Source organism: Episyrphus balteatus, chromosome 3 (assembly GCF_945859705.1).
Source record: "Episyrphus balteatus chromosome 3, idEpiBalt1.1, whole genome shotgun sequence".
Lineage (NCBI taxonomy): Eukaryota > Metazoa > Arthropoda > Insecta > Diptera > Syrphidae > Episyrphus > Episyrphus balteatus.
This window is the reverse complement of record NC_079136.1, coordinates 98510304-98524619: the sequence shown is the minus strand read 5'-3', so window position 1 is coordinate 98524619 and position 14316 is coordinate 98510304. Positions and strand designations below refer to the sequence as shown.

The following is a 14316-nucleotide window of genomic DNA, read 5'->3' as shown; positions in this document are numbered from 1 at the left end:
ATCACTAATCAACATCAAAAAACAAAATTTCAAAAAAATTCAATGTCCCGTTTTCGAAAATTTGATTTTTCAAACAAAAATTTTCAAATTTTTTTTTTAAATCCAAAAATTATTTTTTTGGAAATTTTATTTTTGGTTTATATTTTAGTTATATAAATGCTTTTTCACAAAAAGTTTCGTTGAAATCGAATAAGCAGTTTCGGAGATAATCGGATTTGAAAAAACCGTTCTATGGCAGGTACCGTTAATAATGATTTCCAAAAAAAATTTTTTTCATTGAAAGATAGACCTTTGCTTAAAACTAACATTTGAATTTTTTAAACAAAATCGTTGGAGCCGTTTTCGAGATATTTCAATTTTACTAAAATCGGTATATGACAAGTACCGTTATTTTTGGTCCAAAAAAATTAATTCCAAAAACCCCTCTGGAGAGTCGCCAAATAACGCTACATACCAAGTTTGACATTAATCGGTCCATTCGTTTAGGCTGTAGCTCCTTATACAGACAGACAGACAGACAGACGGACTTCCGGGACCCACTTTTTTGGTATTGTCTACCATCGTAATGTCATGGAAAAATGTTATCTCAACTTTTTTTTTTGTACGAATGCATAACTTGATATATAGTACCTATATCGCAAGTAAAAAAAATTAACCGAACAAAATAGTACGCATACACCACAGTGAACTTTTATTTTCAATTTTGTATGTTTAAAGATGTTCTGCTGCTTATAAAATATTGAAGTTTATTGACTTTAATGAAACATTATCTGACCTTATAATATACTATGTAGCTATATTGAAATTTTATTATCAGACAAATGTACCTACATTGTTAGTACAGGTAAAATAGGCATTTAAAAAAAAAAAATTTGTTCCACTCATGAAACTTGGCAAAAAGTTTGCTTTTGGGATAAGAACCAAGCAAAACAAAAGTCTATAAAAAAAAGTTGGGTGGAAGGGTGTTTTTTCGCGGACAAGAGGGAGAGGGGGTGAAAGTCAAAAATATACTGAAAAAAATTGTTTGTTGAATATCATCATATGACACATGTTTTCAAGGTATTTTTTGATGCTGAATCTAATGACAAAAAAATTAAGTCAATATGATTGCTCTAAGAAAAGTTATTTCCGATTAAAAACCAGAGTGCTCGTTTTTTTGATCTCAACAGGTAAAATATAACCGAAACCCATGTGAAAAACATGCTACACTGACAAAATTTGGGATGAAGGTTTAAAATAAAACAGGGACAAAAGATTCATAAAGTTTTTAAAAATATTTTGGGTGAAAGAGTGTTTTTTTGATAGGTTAAGTTGTGTGTGAGAAAGGTATCATAACAGCTAACTTATATTTTATTCATTTTTAAAACTTGGTGAAATAGTTTTGGTTGGTATAAGAATTAAGAATCTATAAAAAGTAAAAAATTATTTTGAGTGAAAGGGTGTTTTTTTTTTTCAAGAAATGATGAAATTCGGAACTAGTACCTACCACAAAAACTGGGAAAAAATTGTTACACCAATGAAAATTGGTAAAAATGTTTCATTTATAACAGAAAGCAAGAACTCAAAAAGTCTATACAAATATTTTAGGTTAAAGGGTGTTTTTTTTGAGAAATAGGGAAAAAATCCGCGATAAGTCCGATAAAATCAATGGTATAAATGGTACCATTACGAAATTCATTAAATATGTTCTCTTTCCCATGGGAATTACGAATAATGTAAGTCTATAATTTTTATTTAGTGAAAGGGTGTTTTTTTTAGAAGTAAAGAAAATATGGGTATATTTGAAAAAGTGTGTATTACTAGAGTAATATTAGTGGTACCCTATTGAAATTTAGCGATTATGTTACTTTTAAGATAAGAAACAAGAATATAAAGTGTCTATAAAAATATCATTGTTATTAGGGTGTTTTTTTTTGAGTGAAAACAAAAATGATGGGTCACCCTAATGAAATTTGGTAAAAACATTGATTTTGGGATAGAAAGCAAGAATAAAGAGTTTTCATAAAAAAATTTTGGTGAAAGGATGTTTTTTTCGAAGAGATAGTAAAATCTGTAATTGGTCCCAAAAAGCCCATGATTAATTTTATTTATGGTTTTGATGACAAACTAAACATTTATAAATAAGTTCTTACACGTTTTACGCGAATCATTGGCTTTTTGGGATCAATTACAGATTTTACTATATTTATACAAACAATTTATGCATACAATTTTTTTCAGTATATTTTTGACCTTCACCCCCTCCCTCTTGTCCGCGAAAAAACACCCTTCCATCCAACTTTTTTTTATAGACTTTTTATGTACTTGGTTCTTATCCCAAAAGCAAACTTTTTCCTAAGTTTCATGAGTGGAACAATTTTTTTTTTGAAGTGAAAACTTCTTTAGTATCGTAGTGATTTGAAACAAGATGAAACGAAAACGCGACACGACTTCAACTTGTTATAACTTTTTTGTTTTAATAGATAGATAAATGAAATTTGTACTGTAGATAGGTAATTAAATAAGTTATAATTGTACAAAATTTCAATTAATTTCATATTCAAAATTCGGAGATAACGGTAAAAAGATGTTCTTTTCCAACACACGTTATATCTTTTGATCTAGTGCACATACAAATTTGGTTTAACTTTAATACGCATGCTGATAACATAACCTTTTATTTGATATATCACACATAACGTTACGTGCTATACAAGTTACACAATCTTAAATTGAAAAAAAATTTAAAAATGCCTCAAAACACCTGTGGAGATCTGTTGGCGATGACCAGCTACCAGTGGTAGGAAGTACCGTAATCTCAGTCTGGAAATTCGACATGGTTGACTTTAAAAAATTCTAACTTCTCTTGTAGACATCTTTGAAATAAGAAATATGCATCATTATACAAGGTGAAACAATAAGCTTTCACATGGTATAAAATTTTTTACAGGTTGTCATACAAAAAAATTGATTTAATAGCATGAGAACAGAAAAATAAATGTTTTTTTTTTGCTTTTTGGATGAAATTTCATCGAGTTCAAAAAATTCTAGCTCTTTTTGTAGATGTCTCATACACTTGATCGATATATATATTTTGAGCTAAGACAATAAGCTTTCAGAATATATAAAATTTATCTAGGTTGTCATATAAAGAACATGGATTTGAAGGTAATAGAATAAAAATAGGTAGATTTTTTCTATTTTTTTTTTTGCAAGAAAAATGATTTTTAAGGTTTCACTTCTACCACGTGTGAATTGCACACAAGAATTTTTTTTTATTTATTGATTTTATGTACTATTTTACCTGTACTATGTACACAAATTGGAATTTTAATCAATGACTTGTGTATTTTTCAAAGAACATTTTCATTGTGACTTTCTCGTCTTTGACTTTATAATTTTTATACATAAACACTTAAGACTTCCAAAAATACAGCGTTTTTAACAAAACTGCGTTGTTTTTTTTTACAAAAATTTACAAATTGATTAAAATGAAAAACCTATGTTAGAATTTCTCGACATCATACATTGAAATTTCACTTACTTTAAAGACTCAACATTTCAAGTGAAAAGTTATTCTGAAGAAACATAACGCAGACGCGTGCCATTTATCTAACAACAAAATACCAGACAAAGACATCCCTCGTTTAAATTTTGTTTTTTTTTTTTTCAAAAGCTAATCACCATTAAAACTCACTTCACTATACATAAGTCCTAAATTGGAATATTTTCCAGATGATATCACTCTTTGATCCCCAAGAACTGAAATAGTATTAATCCAAATATAGCCCTTGACTGCTTCAAGAACTGCGTCAAAAAACTATTCAATGTCAATCAAACTCACCCAATCCAGATATATCAGCCAACACCATAGCGCTTCGATCAAAGTAATCGAAGAGGATTCTCGCGTCATCGTCGACACGGTTGATCTTTTGACTCACAAAAAAATGCTATTATGCGTGTGCTTAGCTCATGTTCACCGAACACCGAAAAATTTCCACCCTCCTCTGCATGCATTTTAATAGACACAACATCTTCTTCATCCAGGAACCTCTTGGTTCACCTTCCTTATCGTCACTTTTTTTTTATTTTGAATACGATTGCAATGATATTTGAAAGGCGCTCCATAATTTAGAAGGCGCCTTTGCTTTGTGTAGCTTTCTTTTCCGAATACAATAATGCATCGGGGCAGTTGGTGCGGAGTGTCAAATTTATACCAACAACATTTGCAATCGGTCTTGAATTACCCGAGAAGCTGCTTTCGGCCCTTTTAAAGACAATACTTTGCCGCACAGTGGATATACGATTACGGATATTTGGCGGCTTGGCAAACAAATCTAGAGAAAAAAAAGTTTACAAGAAGAGGAAAATCTATTCGCAGAAAGTGATGAATTGCATGGAATTTTTTGGACAAACATGTACTACAGTCATGGTCCATACAATATATACATATAAATGTAAATACGCTCGTACTGTAGATCTAAACCATGTGGGTGGTGTGTAAAAAGGTAAATATTTGCAGTATAAATGTTTTGTTTTTATGGGGGATTTTCGCACCTTGGCCAAGCCATTTAATGAGAAAGTTAATTATGCGAGTGATGGCAGAAGTTTTAATGCACACACATGCTGTGCATATGCAGTTGAAATGACCACATTCAGAGCGTTTACGATTAATAACAAAGGCAATAGTACACATTTAAACGAATAAGGAAGAAACAGTGAATTGAAAATTATAAACGAATAAGTTAAGCAATATGTTGGTCAGATAAAAAAATAAAATTAATTACATAGAATTTTTTTTATTTTGTATAAGTGGATCATTTGCCTGCAGTTTTTAAATAAAGCTTAAAAACTTTTTAGAATTAATTTTTTAGAAGTTTATTAACAAAATGTGTTCACTTCCGTGCAAACAAACAAAAAACAAATAAAATTCCCAGTAGACAAAGTGTCATACAGTCACCGCTCCAAATGAATACCATGAATTAGTTGAAGAACTTAAGAGGTAGTTTTCTCGTCTTCGTCCCGTTTTCGAGTTTTTATGATTTTTGATCTCTTTTTTCCTTAACTGACTTTATATTTGCCAAACTACGACCGGTTCGTAAGATCAAAAATTTATTACAGTTTTAGTTTGTACAAATTTATTTTTCTGCGGACAACCGTTTCTCTACAATGTTGTATAAAACCCAATTTTTTTCGTTTTTCAAGTACATTTTCATTTCCATATCATTTTATTAAAAAAAAAACAAAAAAAACATGTGAATTAGTTATCATATAATTTTTTTCACTCATTATTAAAGCCCGGTTTATTTTTATTTTTCATTGAATACCTAAGTAATTAAAAAGAATTACAATTAATTAAAATGTACCTAATGGTGTTATTATTTTAACCCTGTTAACTAAAACGACAAAATCCAATAAAATTTTAAATTAAAGCTGTTAAAACGTATTTGTACACGTTTGTAATCGGTAAAATGTATTACTAAAAATTCATAAATCAAGAAAACGGTTTTATTCCAGTAACCGTTAAAAACGGTTACAAAAAAAAATATTGATACCTTAGAGTCGAAATTGAATTTTTTTTTCGGACCAAAATTAATGGTATACTTGCTATATGACCAAAAGTGACAAAAATGAGAAAAGTAGTGTTTTTCAAAAACATCACGAATGTTTATGATTAAAAAAAAGTGTCTGTTGCGCATTAAGTTCTACTTTTGAAACAAAAAATTTATTTTTTGAACAGTATTTGTCATAGAACTGTTTTCTTGATTTCTGGCTTACGAACATTTTTGTACAAAAACGTGTTAGATTTATGTAGGTAGATTAGATTTATTCAATTTTTTTTTTCGAAAAATAATTTTTATTTTTAAATTTTGTTCAAATATGTGAAAAAATATTAACTTTAAAATTGAAAATTATTTTTTTTTAAACGGCTCCAACAATTAAAAAAAACTCATTTGTAATACAAACAAATTACATCATTTTGAGATTTAAATGATTTAAAAAGGTTTTCGTTGTTTTAAAAATTAAATTAAAATTGTTCTTTTATGAATACTATCAAAAAAATAACATTCTAAGCAACTTTGAATATAATAGGCCAGTCATTATGTCGGAAATAACGGCTTAGAAATGCAAAATGACCGAGAAAGCTAAATTTTGGATATTATTTCAAGTCTTTTTCGATGGGGTGAGATATTAGTTATGAATTCAATTCGCCTTTAGACGCACATAAGGTAAAAAAAAAAACATCAAGATTCATCCGGGTGAAAAAAGCTCCTGCAGCGTGAGATTTTTAAATTTTAAAACTATTTTAAATTCACCTTAGCCTGACTTTTATTCGTTATCTGCTAACATTATAATGAAATTCTCTTTTTGGCTCATACATAAAAGCTAAAGCTATAATTCATTTATAAGGGCAAATACTTGCACCCCACTCATTCGTTTTGTTTTATCTAAAATTGCTGTATCAATTAACAGCCCAATAATTAAATTAAATAAAAAATCTAAAAATTACTTACCCTCCACTAAATGCGCAATTACTTAAACCACATAGGTTTATCACAAATCAATACAACCTCTCCCTCCCTGACTTCATTAATTTATCTTTAAAACACAAATTGCAACACTTGTTCGAAATAAAGTCCCCAAGATGTCACAAAATGTCATCGCAACAACAAATGAATTCCATGTTATCAGAGTGCAACTCGCTTCCTTACACAATTCGTCGATGTGATGCGAGTCCCTTGAGGATGCATCATCCTTCATCCCCTCCATTCACACAGCATCAGAAATCTGTGATGCCTTAAAACAATTAAACGAACAAGCACTTTAACGAGCAAACACAAAACATTAGATTTTCTCATCATCAGGGAACATACTCGATCGGCAGTTAGGATTGGAACCAAAAAATTAGGGCACACGCCCGTTTCCCTACAAATTACACGACAACACGTTCGAACTACATTCAAAATCCTGATGCAACCGCCATCGCATCGCCACCGCGTCGAGTCGCCCCAAATTGTGTTCTCATTTAGCATAAACACGGACGTCCTAATAAATTAATCTAGCGTCGCATTCAATAGCGATTAAATGGTCTCAAATTAGACGCGAGTTGTATAGAGGCCTACGGGAGCTGCAGCACCCACAGTTCCATAGATACATACGCCCTCGCCTGGCTACCCTGGAAGATTTTATTCGTTCCAGATAGGAGCAATGAAGAACACCACCGACTCAATTAGAATTAGACATGGACTGGGTTGGTCGGTTCGGTGGTGTCTATTACGTCTGCTCCTGCATGGGTTTTGGATTTCATTGCGAGCGAGCGAGTATGCGAGTGGCCCCTGCAACCAAGAGTTATTAGTATTTCTAGAATTTAGAAGAGAGGGCGAGCTCTGCCATGGCCATCAACCAGAGCCCAGAGTTCTGGCATGCGGAAGAACGAATCATGCAAGATGGGAGAGTGAATTCGTTGGTTGTGTAGATAAGTGTTCTTTCTAAATTACTTCTTCCCACAACTATGTGCCGGAGTGTGGAGCTGCTGTTGCTTCAGCTGTCACAAGATTATAATTAATTAAAATCTTTTGATTTGTGTACTGCTGGCATTGCTTGTGGTCAATATTGTGTCCATCTTCAATTTGAGGCATGAATTGGGACGCGCGCGTATTCAATTGATGAATGCGTTTTCTTTTTATATGAAAGAAATGACGTTAATATACTTTGACAGTTTGTTGTTTGTTATTTCGCATGGTTGCCAATAGGAGAAAGGGAGTTTTGTCTAGGCAGTGACCTTTGATATGGGACAGGCGACCAGCATGGTGCCGATGGGTGATAGTGGTTGCGCTAATTACTCGGCTAGACTCTGCTTCAAGTTCTAGTGCGAATTATCTTATTGGCAAGAACCTTAGCAACTTTTCTTTATACATTTTCTTTCATTTACCCAGTCGCTGATTGATAGATAATTAAGTGATTTCAAATGTGACATTGATTGAAGTATTAATAGATTTGATAGACGTTTTAATTATTTTGTTTGTATTTTGTCAAAGCATAAAAAAAATTAGAAATAAAATTACAAAAAAAAGCGGGCTCAACCGGGATTTGAACCCGGGACCTCTCGCACCCAAAGCGAGAATCATACCCCTAGACCATTGAGCCTCATAACGGTTTAGTGGTAAAATTAGAGCATACGGAATGTATAATTAACGAAATTAGTCATTATGCTGAAGCATTCAATTGGGCAACGGAACTTTTAAAAGTGTGACGTAAGAGGTGAAGCTATTAAAAAGCTCGATAAAATCATATTCCAAAAGCTCTTAACTAGCTGATTTTATATTAAGGTAGGTTAAGATAACGACTTGTGGTGTAAAGTCATGGTATAACAATACAATTTGTGTGTGACTAAGTGATGCATGATGCGATACTGACGGTACCTCTCTTGCATGGAATTGGAAATGAACGAAATATTGGAATGTAATTGTTTTTGATCTGACATGTGTTTGATACATAAAAGTTTAGGAATTATTGATAAAAAAACAACACAATTTTAATATACAGCGAACTAAATAATTATGCGACAAAAATTAAAAAAAAAGATCTTCCCATACCGGGAATCGAACCCGGGCCTCCCGGGTGAGAGCCGGGTATCCTAACCACTAGACAATATGGGAGTGAAATTATTGCGAGCTAAGTTTCAATACATAGGTTTAGGCTAAGGCCACTACTTAACAATTAGTAATTTAATTAGTTAGTAGAGTAACTAAAGCAAATTATTAGGGAACCCGGCCGAACAGCTCTGATTTTGACGATTTTTTTTTTCAAACGTAGGTAATTAAAAATACTTTAAAGTCTATAGATTAAAAATTGCCGGTGTTGCCGTATTGTTTTTTAAAATTAAAATTAATTTTTTTTTTAACAAAACCATTTTTTTTGCTTAAATTTCATAAAACAAATGATAGCAAAAGATTCTTTAGGTAATTTAAGGAAAATATATAAAAGGCAGTAAGGGATAATCTTCCATCGTTTGAGCGATAAATGCAATTTTCTAACATTTTGACCTCAAACACAAAAAAAATATTTTGAAAACAACGGCAACACCTACAATATTTTAAAATACATTTTTAAAAAGCCAGAAGCTCATTCTTATCCCTTAAATTTAAATCCACTAAAGTTAATAAAGACTTTTTCAAAAAATGGTCCTCAAACTCAGAATTTAAAAAAAAAATGTTATTAGAAAAATTTAAAATGACTTTTTTCCAAACTTTTTCTAATAAAATAAAAATTTATTTAAAAAAAATTTTTGGCCATACATATTATCAGTTGAATTTCGAAGCAAAAAAGGTAAAATATATCACACTTTTGAAAAAAAAAAATGAAAAATTACTTCAATTTCAATGTTTTTTTTTTATTAAAACTGAATTTTTGCATTGAAATAATTAATTTTCTCAAGGACTGTGGTAAATAGGAACTTTAAATTTTTGCTATTTAACTTTCAACAGAAAGAGTTATTAAATGAATAAAAAATAATTTTTTGTTTAGATGTTGAACTTTAAAAAAAAAATAAGTTACATTTTTTTTCAAAACTTTTATTAAAAAAAGTTCTTCGAAAATGAAATACTTTTTAATTTTTTTCATAAACCGTAATACATATTGACATTTCCTTTTATAATTTGAAATCATAATAAATGCGACCAAAAAAAATTGAAAATAAATGCATTTTATATTACGACCAAGTTTAAAAAACGACATGTTAAAATTTTTTCAATAATTTTTTTTTTCAAAAATCTGAGTTCAATTACCATTCTTTCAAAAGCCGTTCATTCAATTAACTTAATTTTAATTTTACATATATGACTAAGCTTCTAGCTTTTAAAAAATGTATATTTGAATATTGTAGGTGTTGCCGTTGTGTTCAAATATTTTTTTTTGTGTTTGAAGTCAATTAATAAGAAAATTGCATCTATCGCTTGAACTATGGAAGATTGTCCCTCACTCCCATATATGTTTTTTCCTTGAATTTCCTAGACAATCTTTTGGCATCAATTAATTTATGAAATTTAAGAAAAATTTTTGAAAAAAAATTGTTTTTGTTCACAAAAATCTTCAATTAAATTTAAAAAATCAAAACGGCAACACCGGCAATTTTTAATCTATAGACTTTAAAGTATTTTTAATTACCGACGTTTGAAAAAAAAGATCATCAAAATCTAAGCTGTTCGGCGGGGTTCCCTAATATTGCCAATTTTTGAGCTTTAGTTACTCCACTAAGTAATTTTAGTTATAGACCAGTGCCAATCCGGTTTTCAGAGGGCAAAAGTTGAAAAAAAATTATTAGCAGCATAATGGGTTTTGGGAAAATTTAGGATAAATGGTACCTATATGAAAGGGGAAAAATAAATTGGTGGAAAGGGGATGGGTGCACGGAAAAGGGGTGGTTGTCAAAAATCGTGTCTTTTTACGATTTCTGTCAAAAGTAGGGCTCCTATCGAAAAAAGTTAAATGCAAAAGTTGAAGATAGTAAATATGTCTACAACTTTTATTCAAACCATTTTTTTATATAACCTCAAAATTATTGAGAAAAATACGATTTTGTTGTTTTTAATTAATGAATTTTAACAAAACTTGTTTAAAAATTACTTTGTTATGGTTTCTATCTATTTTAAATGATTTTTTAACAAAAAGTTAATATTTGGATTTTTCACGAATTTAATTTGAAAAAATAGCCTATTTTATTTATTTATTTATTTATTTATTTATTTGTTTAGATATTACATATTGTAGGACATTGTCCCTTATTTATATGCTAAGTTATTCAAAAAAATGAAAATGTAAACAACGAATAAGTAACTTGTATAAATTTACTTGAATTTTAAAGAATATCAATTAAGTCGTAACAATTGACTTCAATCTTAAATACTTAATATAAAGAAAACAAAACTAGTCTTCATGAGTACAATCATTTGAACAAGAAAAACGCACAAGAATCGGAAGTTATACAAAAGTAGCAAATACCAAACGCTTGAACTTATTAACATTGTGTGTAGATCGAATTTGTCTTGAAAGGCCATTCCAAAGTTTAATGCCACGAATTAGAAATGACGATGAGGCTCGAGTACTTCTGTGCCTAGGTATAGAAATTCTATTTGAAGATGTTCTTCTCAAAAAAACAATTTTTTGAAAAATATATGCTGGCAGTGATTTGAAAATGATTTTGTGAAGAGTGCAAATAACTCTTAGCTCCAAAAACGACGAAAACGATATTCCCAAAAAAGATTTAGTAAAACCAGAAATATGCTCTCTCCTCTTTATGGAATAAACATATCTGACGACATCATTGAAGCATACCCTTAATCTTGACAGTACTACACCAGTAGCACCTGAAAACATTTCAGCACCATACAAAAAGTGGGGAACTAAAAGAGCCTTTGCAAGCTTAATTTTGATATGAAGAGGCAAATATTCACTAATATTATAAAGTTTGCGCAGGATAAAATTAGTTCGACTTATAAGATTGTTAATATGAGCTTCCCAAGATAAAGTTTCATCAAGTATGAAACCCAAACTCTTTACCTTACTCTGGTAAGGAATAACAACATTATCCAACACAACCGGATCCAACATGAAACTCACTGGCCTAAAATAAAAAGCAATGGCCTGCGATTTGGCTGGGTTCAATTTCAATTTATTTTCTAAAGCCCAAGAGTGAACAGAAAGAAGATCAGAATTAACAGAAGTGAGGAAGGAAGAAACTTCACTTATCGAACAAGAAAAAAGTAACTGCACGTCATCTGCAAACAGATGAACAAGCGAAAAAGAAGTTGCATTATGGAGGTCATTTATAAATATAGAAAACAGAATTGGCCCTAAAATGGATCCCTGGGGAACTCCTGATGTAATTTCTATAAAATCTGATTTATTCTCGCCAACACAAACATATTGAGACCGTTGCGATAAGTATGAAAGTATTAAATTACAGGCGCTATTAGAGAAGGAAAAATATCGATTGAGTTTGTAGCAAAGACGAATATGGTTTACACTATCAAAAGCCTTGCTGAAATCTAAAAGTAACAATAAAGAAACATATTTACGATCCATATTCATCTTAATTGTGTCGGTTAAATCAATCAGAGTTGTAGTTGTAGTATGAAACTTTCGAAAACCAGATTGATTGCAAAAAAGTAAGTTATTTCGAATAAGAAATTCATTGATTTGCCATTTCATCAAAATCTCTAAAATTTTTGAAGTGGCCGGCAATAAACTAATGGGCCTAAAATCTGACGGTTCTTGAGGGTTAGATTTTTTTCCAACTGGAATAATTTTTGCACATTTCCAAGCTTGAGGATACGAAGAAGTGGTTAAAACTGTGTTAATTACATGCAACAAATGGTGAGATATCCAAGGAAAAATGAACTTAATGAATTTTATTGGAATATCATCAAAACCAGTAGCATTAGATTTGATAGAAAACAATGCATTGTATATCTCGTCAAGGGAAACACAACGAAAAGAAAAGGCATTTTCAATTTCAGGTACAAATTCAACATCATTTTCACTTGTGTTACTCTGAGATTGAGAGAAATAAGAATTAAGAATTGCCGGGTCTAAATTTCCAAAGTCCATTTCATTGTCCTTAAGGCCAATAGTGTTAATTTTTTTCCAAAGATCTTTGCTGGATTGAACACATTCAAACTTACGAATGCCATATTCCCTTTTTAATGCTCTTATTTCACTTTTAACTTTGTTTCTGTACTTACAAAATGTTTTCCATGTATTCTCAGAGGGACTGCCACGATACGCTCTAAAAGAAAGATCCCTTAAATTAATGGCATTGGCAACACGAGGTGAAGTAAGAGGATTAACTTTTTTATTAGGTCTAATAGTTTTAAGAGGCACAAAAGACTCAAACAAATACTTCAAGTTAGTGTTCAAGAAATCAACTTGAAAACTGGAATCATTCGTACTATATAGGACATTAAAATTGATCTGCGACATACTGGCATATAATTGATTAGTATTAATCGAGCTAAAATCTCTTATTTTAATTTCAAGATCAACTATTTCTGGAATTATATCTAAAGAAATAAAAATAAAAGCATGTTTTGAAATAGCTGGTATCCAGAACTGATCTTTATATTGTACTGAATCAGGGTTATTTACTATTATAAAATCCAATAAAGAGGTATTCGAGTGGAAACTATCAAAATGCGTTGCAATATTACTGTGAATTGTGTGCATGTTACACCTACTTAACAAATTATCACAAGATATCTTTTTGTTGCTATCAAAAAGATTGTAATTGAAGTCACCCATGACATAGACATGGCTATATTTTTGAGTGAAATCTGTCAAAATAGGTTCAACTTTTGAAAATTCTCCTTTGGGAAGATAAATGACACCTATGAGAATTTTACTATTGCCAGAGGAGATTTCCGCAAATATGAACTCTATACCAGGTTCTGTACATTTCAATATTTTTGTAGGTCGAATTTGATCGTCAATATACAATGCCACACCACCACCTCTTAGCCGCGGTCTGTCATTTCTATAAACTTTGTAACCTGGAATACCTACAGACAAATCACTGTGATAACTCTTGAGCCATGTTTCAGATACACCAATCATGTCTAAATAGTGGCCACTAAGAATGGATTTGATTTCATTAAACTTGGAACTTTTGTTGTTGAGACAAAAACTTTGGCAGTTAAAATGGCCAATATTAAGATAGTTTTTCCGATGCTTGAGCGTATCTCTGAGATAACTTGAGTCACTTGACTGTGCTCCCAAAATAAAATCATCCATTGATAAGTTATACAAATTGATTATGAGATGAAAGTTAGTTATTAAAAAAGGTAATAAAGAAAGAAAATGTAAAAAGTTGTTACGATTTTTCAATTTATTTAATAAACAAAAATAAAATATTTAAGTATTAGGATATTCAAAATTCGATATTCAATTAACTTACAACAATAATTCATTAGGGCTAATATGTGCCCGCCTTTTTAATAGAAAAATAAAAGATTAAAGAACTTGAATTAATTTCATAATGTTAAAAAACAAAAGATATCTTTATGTATGAGAAACAAAAATATAGAGAGGATAAATTGAGGAAGATACAAAATGAGAGAGAAAAAAAAAATAATAATAACACATTGTGTAAATACAATAAAAAAAAAAAAAAAAAAAAAACATTATGCAATTTATAGGATAATAAATAATTCAACGACGCAATGTGCGCTTTGTAATGTTGGCTCCAACTCCAGGTGTAGATTTTTGATTCGATGAACTCTTCGATGCTTTTGATTTTCCAACAGATTTTTCTTTATGGTCAGCAGATTCATTGATAAATAT

At 30.6% G+C, this 14316-nt stretch overlaps 2 non-coding genes across 2 annotated transcripts; both read right to left on the bottom strand.

Annotated features, from left to right (window-relative positions):
• Positions 1-8055: 8055 nt before the first annotated feature.
• Trnap-ugg (transfer RNA proline (anticodon UGG)) lies at positions 8056-8127 on the bottom strand. The gene has a single exon. It is a non-coding gene; the product is annotated as a tRNA-Pro (tRNA).
• A 440-nt stretch (positions 8128-8567) lies between these two features.
• On the bottom strand, positions 8568-8639 carry Trnae-cuc (transfer RNA glutamic acid (anticodon CUC)). Its single transcript has one exon. It is a non-coding gene; the product is annotated as a tRNA-Glu (tRNA).
• Positions 8640-14316: the final 5677 nt, after the last annotated feature.